Here is a 7,385-nt window from a genome sequence, read left to right as displayed (position 1 = left end):
TTAAGAAGTAAGATTCCGATCACTTTGCATTTCATCAGCATGGCTGCCTTTGAAATCAAGGAGAGGCCAACTGCAGATTATCTAGGACAAATATGTCTTAGCTAAAGCACAGATATTACACTCAGAAAAAATGAATTTCAGATTTCACGGATTTCAAGTTATCGAACTTGAAATCTATGAAATCTGAAATTCATTTTTTCTTGTCATGCAAGTCTGTTAGTCACCATATAATGGGCTTATGTGGATACCGTACGTGGGATAGAGCCACTCTTTTATTTGGGTAAAGGTCAACGCCCAACTGATGATATTGTATCATCCTTGAGTACCGTACCCTCAGGGCAGGTGCTCTCAATGCCCATGTGCCCAAGGCTTTCGCCAGTGAACAGCATGTGCGGGCAGACCCACCTTTGCCGGAGCTAGGGTGGGGACCACCAAGTCTTGGCCTAGGGTCGAACCCAGAGGACTATGACACCTATCCAGGGTGCACAAATCCAACACAAAAAGGGTGCAGAAATGTATGGGTGCAATGCCATTAATTGCCTTCTTCAGGCTCCAGCTGGCAGCTGGTGCAGTTTCAAAAAATAAAAATGTAGAGCATGATTAGGCATAATAAGCATGTGCGAAGCCCCTGACAAAAAGGTCGGCAGCTCTTCCCTAATGGGAACACAGCTTCTCAACAGATACTACACTTGATCTTAGCCAAAAGGCTGAGAAGCGGTCAACGCCCAACTGATGTCCTGGGTGACCACCATGGTCTTATCTGTATAGTAGCATGCTCTTACATGGAAGCGAAAAGGTAAATAGCAGACTAAGCAGCCAGAGGCACTTCCTTGGTCAGGGAGAGAAATAAGCCCCGACAATGCCATTACTTGCATTGCAGGAAAGATTTCTGTGATTGGCTACACCACCACCAACTCAAGCAACCAGTCATCACTCATGTGGTTAATGGCCTGATGCGTGTCATTCAGTAAATACTGCCTGCAACCTACCCCGCGGTGTGCCTTAGCTGTGCCGCAACAGCAACATATTGGCCATTGCTTTCATGACTGAATAAAGAGTATGGAAAGTCTCAGTTATGGGGAAAGACTGGCCAAGTTGGGTCTGTTTACACTGGAGAAGAGGCGCTTAAGGGGTGACATGATAACTATGTATAAATATATAAGGGGATCATATAATAATCTCTCTAAAAGACCCAAATCGGCATTTGAAATCTGTCTGTGTATGGCCACCTTAAGATCTGTCTCACCATGTAAAATCTTGTCCCTAGTAGGATTATTAGTTCTGAAGCCACATTGATAGTCCCTTAAAATATATATTTTATATATATATTTATGGCCATAGGTCCCTTTTATAATACGATAGTTGGCCTGGGGGGCAAATGGGAAGTGAAACACACATCATATCACCCAAGGAATCTCTCTCTGACTTACATGATTAGTTAATATTTGGAAACTGGAGATAAGGACGTACATCAGTCACCAATAAATCACCGGCTGCTTGTTCTGCCTACAATATAGCTCTGTTTGTACTGTATAACAATCTGCACAACCTGACAGAGAAAGAATGTGCCTTTCTGGTGTGTTTAATCTTGCCTCCATGTCAGTGAGTAAATATTTCCTTCACCTGTAACTATTTCTGCTCAGGGCTGGGGAAGAGGGAGCCCTGGGTAATGCACAAACTAGAGTCCAGTATGGGGTCGGGTACCAAGGGTTACCCACAAAATACCTGCAAGGGAGTTCCTGACCATGTGGGTAGACCCGCTGCAACAGCACGAGGGGTCCGGTTGGGCGAGGGTTCCTGTATAATTCTGTATCATGTATCTGTAAAAATAAGAGCCAGAGAATGGCTTATGTGTGAATATAAAGTTTAGGGATCAGACGTCAGAACATGGGGAGAGGTTTAGCAGTGGATTAAAGTATAACTGGGCTTGGCCATTGATGATGCCCTTTTTAAATCTGTAATGGGGGGAGTAAACCACAAGGTGGCACAGTGGTTAGCATTGCTGCCTTAGGTTCCTAGGTTCAGTTCCAGCCAGGGCACTACCTGTAAGTGCTTTGTGTGTTCCTGCCCTATCTGCACGGGTTTGCCCCAGATGCTGCATAACGTGAGAGAACATTCTGCATTACAAGCTTCTGAAATCATTACCAACTTATTCACCAGATGTCAAGAAAACAGAAAATCAGAGGCTCAGCACAGAGATTCTATCTGTTCCTGTTGATAGGCCCCTAATTAGTAACCCAAATGAATGAAAATGTGGATTTCCTTGACCCAATGTACCCAGTGCTTCCTGCATCTGATAATCTGCCAATAGTACTCTGCTTACACAGGATCTCATGGGAAGCTAAATGCAATATACTGTGCTCATACATTGTGTTTGTAGGCACAGCTCTATGGAGTTCATACCTCAGAATGTTCTTCTCAGCAGTATATTTGCCTGAGGAAGAAGTATCTGAATGAGCAAAAGCCCTACAGGAACACACTGTTTTTCATGAATGATGGTACTGGATCATTACTACTGGATCATTCTCACTATGAGTGATCAGAAGGGTGTGATGTATACTGTTTGATATGCCCAAAGCTGTCTGGACTCCCAGTGGCAATAGGATACCCAGTGAAAGCAGTGTAAGAGCAGGACCATCTTTAATAATGGGAGGGCCAAGCATAATGTATTGCAACCTAAGGCCCTGCAGCTTTTGTTGAAATAAAGCTAAAGGGGCCATGCATTTTATCTGCTGTCCCTTGTGCTTTCTTTCTAGCGGCATTCCTAGACTGCACCGGTGCCCCCCCCCCGGGGTACCTGGGGCCCAACGGGTATGCAACTCAAGGCACACCACTCATTTACTTTGCTGTTAATTAGGCCACACCTCCAGGGGAAACAATTAAGAGATAGGTATGCATTCCACAGCGGAACACACACCCATCTTTAATTTTGCTTAAATCTTTCTGGAGTTGCACACTGGGGGCTAGCTTGCAGCCAGGTAGCAGGGCCCTACAGGGTTGGGGTACACAGTCCGACTCTAACAGGATGCCCAGGGAATCATTTTGTCTTAGTATTTGTATGTAAGCTACTAATGACATTAAGGGGGGAAATCTCTCTCCCTCCTTGTCCCATTGTCAAGATATGGATTTACACAGACATTCCCTCACGAAGAAACTTTGTGCCACTTCAGGAAACTGAAGCAACGTGTATGTTTTCCCACTGGTGTTTTATATAACTGATGGTGGACAAGCATTTTCAGAAGATTAGTCACTCGTGGTAGAGGAGATTTATTGTAGGTGACTAACCCCTATTTGGCTATAAATAGACAAAACCCAGGCTAGTGTTAGGTTAGGGGTGGGCAAACTACGGCCCGCTGGCCTTTTTAATCTGGCCCTCCGGCTCCCTTAAAATAAATATGGGCCATGATTGGTTGCGCCCGGATGCAGCGGGGAGCCGGGAGATATAAGCAACCAGAGGATAGAGGGAGCCGCAGGTCGCTGGGTGGGGGGGGGGGGGAGATGGAGGATGCTGGGAAGGATGACGCTGGGGGGAGCTGGGAAATGGAGCTGGAGGATGCTGGGTGGAGCTGGTGGGAGGATTTTGAGAAGCTGGGGGGAGCTGCAGGATGCTGGGGAGTGGAGCTGGGGGGGAGCGGAAGGATGCTGGGAGGGGGGAACTGAAGGATGCTGGGGGGGAATTGGAGGATGTTGGCCTGGACGCTGGCCTGGCCCGGCCCGTCTGTAGGTCAGTGTGGCCCCTGAGCCAAAAAGTTTGCCCACCCCTGGGTTAGAGCATAGTGTGCATGCGACTCTCTTAGACAGGATGGGCCTTCGCTATGTGGGAGACCATGCGGAGCAAGGGTGTAGTGTAACTACAACTGACTGTAGCTGTGTAGTGTAATAGCTCAGATTAAAGTAAGATGGATGCCAGGAGCTCTTGCAATCAAACTGTAACGCTTTATTGTCCAAGATAAGATGTAATAAGCAGGGATAAGTAAATACTCACAAATGCACAGAAGTAGAAATAGCAGACACCTTTGAGGATAGTAAGAGAGGATGCCACCGGTTTATCCCACCACTTTGGAGAGACTGGGCAGGGTAAATGCACCTGTCAGCTTGGCATCACTTGGAAAGACAATCTGGATAGTTAAGGTGCCCATACACGGGCCAATAGTACCTGCCGATATGGGTCCCTTAGACCGATTCGGCAGCTAATTGGCCCGTGTAGGGGCACTCCCGACAGGCCTGGCCGACCGATATCTGGCCTGAAATTAGCCAGATATTGATCAGGGCAGGTTAAAAAATTTAATCGGATCGGGGACCGCATCAGCTTGTTGATCCTACAGCCGACTATGGAACAGGGATTTACACTGACCTGTATCCTGCGTCTAAAACCGTGGCCCTAAGCTGAGGCAAAATTGGCTGTATGTAAGGGGACTTTCTTTCTGAACTTCTGGTTGGAGCTGAGCTGCTCTTATTAACTAAATCTAACTACCTCACGCTCCTAGAGAGTGCTATTACAGTATTCTGCTATTCTAAACAGTCCTTATTCACGGGGCCCTGTCCCCGACTGGGGCCTATTTCTGCTCCCAGGCTCAGTGGAGCTGTTCCTTGAGATTCAGAAGGCAGCCAAAGAGGAAGCCACACCTCTTTGCTATACACTATATGAGACTGCAAGGGGAGGGGACAACCAACTAACCAATAGGTATAAGTACATAACTGTAAACGGATACATGGGCCTTTGCCCAGTAACAGCAGAACTAAGGAAGTGGTAGGGTTTAAAGCCATAGGGGCAGATTAACCCTATGGGTCCCTACATATGTGTAAATATTTATTTTTGGAAGTTCAGCTAGTGTCTATGTACATTTTCTACAAAATCTCAACTTCATTTCAAACCATCGCCAAGGTAAGCTGAAAGCAGTCCAGACCTGTAGTTCCATTGACTCCATTCTGGGTCTGTCTTAGTAATACCTGCTATTCCTAGGCAAATAGCAGGCTTCGGCTTTTACGTCATTAATAATTATTTGAACTGCTTGACGGTCTGTTAACTGATAACCCCAGTTGTTATGGATCAGTCCTTTTGTGCTTATCTTTATTGGATTTGTACAGTGCGCCAGAGCATATGAGAAAAACATGTATATATCCTGTAAATTCCAGGGATTGTACCAACATGCCAGGGCCACAGCTTTTCATGGTTCTGGATTAAACTTACAACACACTTCATGTTTTGAGGCATTGGGCACAGCTGTGGTGGATGCAACTAGGCCTTAATGACAATGGAATTCTGGGAAAAACACTGCATTGTGGGAAGAAATATGGCAATTTGCATGTGAAAATTTACAAACTGCACTACTATTGTTTCATGTCTCTTGTCCCACGTGTCTATTGTCTTGCTAGTAAACAAGGGGTCACTCTCTGGCTTTACATGGCCACCACTGTGCTTTTGATTGTTGTATTTATAATTGGTAGAGCCTAGAACATAATACACAGGGCCTATAGCAAAATACACAGGGCCTAGAACACAATACACAGGGCCTAGAGCACAATACACAGGGCCTAGAACACAATACACAGGGCCTAGAGCAAAATACACAGGGCCTAGAACACAATACAAGGGGCCTAGAGCACAATACACGGGGCCTAGAGCACAATACGCAGGGCCTAGAGCAAAATACACAGGGCCTAGAACACAATACACAGGGCCTAGAGCAAAATACATAGGGCCTAGAACACAATACACAGGGCCTAGAGCAAAATACACAGGGCTTAGAACACAATACACCGGGCCTAGAGCACAATACACAGGGCCTAGAGCACAATACGCAGGGCCTAGAGCACAATACATGGGGCTAGATTATTGACAAGGGTTCCTCGGCTCTTGCCTAGGGAGCCATCAGTGTTTGGGCCCATACCAGTACAAGTTATATAGCTAGGCTTGCCATCTTACCCCTTTAACATCGGCCACATATTATAACCACATCCTGGCTAATTAGTATGGCTAATCCATTATCAATGGCTAATTAGCAAACATTTCAGATGAATACTGCAGACTGAACTGTTTGATATGCAGCCATGCAGCAAGCATCTAAAGTAATTGCTGATTAGCCATGCAGGATGTGGATTAAAGAGGTTTTAAAGAGGTGAGGTGCCAACCAAACCTGTGTAACTTGGTACTTGTATGGATCCCGAATACTGATGGGTCCCTATGTAAGAGCTGAGGAACCCTTCCAACCCTATACATAGGCAGAAGAGGCAGCATGGAGCACAGCATTGGACTTGCTGCTGCGGTTTTTTGGTAGAGATGGAGGTAGAAGAGTTAAAACATATGGGGCTCATTTATAAACATTGGGCAAATTTGCACATAGTTGCTTAAAGCAATCAGTGGCTTTTGTTTCAGCCAGCTGCAGGTTAAACAATTAAAGCAAACACTTGATTGGTTGCCATGGGTTACTGCCCAGATGCAAATTTGCCCAGTGTTTGTAATCAAGCCAAATGAATACCAAGCGCAAGCCCCCAATTGCTAATGGGACTGTGCTGCTGTTTGTGTATAGCCCAGAGTCAGACTGGGGTGTCTGGGGCTACCACCCCAAGGGCCCCCCACCCCAATCTCCCCATTTCTAAAGGTCCCCACACACGGGCCGATTCTAGCTGCCGATATTGGTCCCTTAAACAGATTCGGCAGCTAATCAGTCCATGTATGGGGACTACCGACGGGTCTGCCTGACTGATATCTGGCTTGAAATCGGGCAGGTTAGAAAATCTAGTCGGATCGGGGACCACATTGGCTCGTTGATGCGGTCCCCGAACCGACTGCCCAATTGCCGCCAAGTGATCGAATTAGCCTACACGCTCCCCAATATCGCCCACCCGTAGGTGGGGATATCGGGTGAAGATCTGCTCGCTTGCCAATCTCGCCAAGCAAGCGAATCTTAACGTGTATGGGCACCTTTACACGCAAATCATGTCTTTTTTATTTGCAGCAAAAATTCACACACAAGAATCGGACCTGGGTCAGTGGGGGCCAGAGGGTTTTTTCCCGGTGTCCTGCTGGCCCAGTCCAACGCTGGTATTGCCACATGGAAGCAAATAGCCCCTATAATGGTAGCCCTTGGCTGGTTAATTGCTTTTTATTTTGTTTTAAATCAGAACCACTGGCCTTAATGCAGCCCTCTGCTTTTCACTAAATATTTGCTAAATATTTCCATCCATATAAATCCAATAGTAACAACTGGAACTTGTCTGTTATCCCAAACCGGCACTCTCGCTCCAATGCCAGGCATTCTCTGGGCGCTATACAGCAATTTTACATTCATCCTCATAGTGTATTCCTACAGGAGGCACAAGGGATCCCAAAAGGGGTTCCCCATTCAAAAACTCTTTTTGCCTAATAAAAGAAAATTGAATTT

General features: G+C 46.2%; 1 pseudogene; it reads right to left on the bottom strand.

The window, feature by feature from the left end:
- Nucleotides 1–500: 500 nt before the first annotated feature.
- Nucleotides 501–719, bottom strand: LOC116409052 (annotated as a pseudogene).
- Between the last annotated feature and the right edge of the window lie 6,666 nt (nt 720–7,385).

This window comes from Xenopus tropicalis, chromosome 2 (assembly GCF_000004195.4).
Source record: "Xenopus tropicalis strain Nigerian chromosome 2, UCB_Xtro_10.0, whole genome shotgun sequence".
In the NCBI taxonomy this organism is placed as follows: Eukaryota; Metazoa; Chordata; class Amphibia; order Anura; family Pipidae; genus Xenopus; species Xenopus tropicalis.
This window is presented reverse-complemented; position numbering and strand designations above follow the sequence as displayed.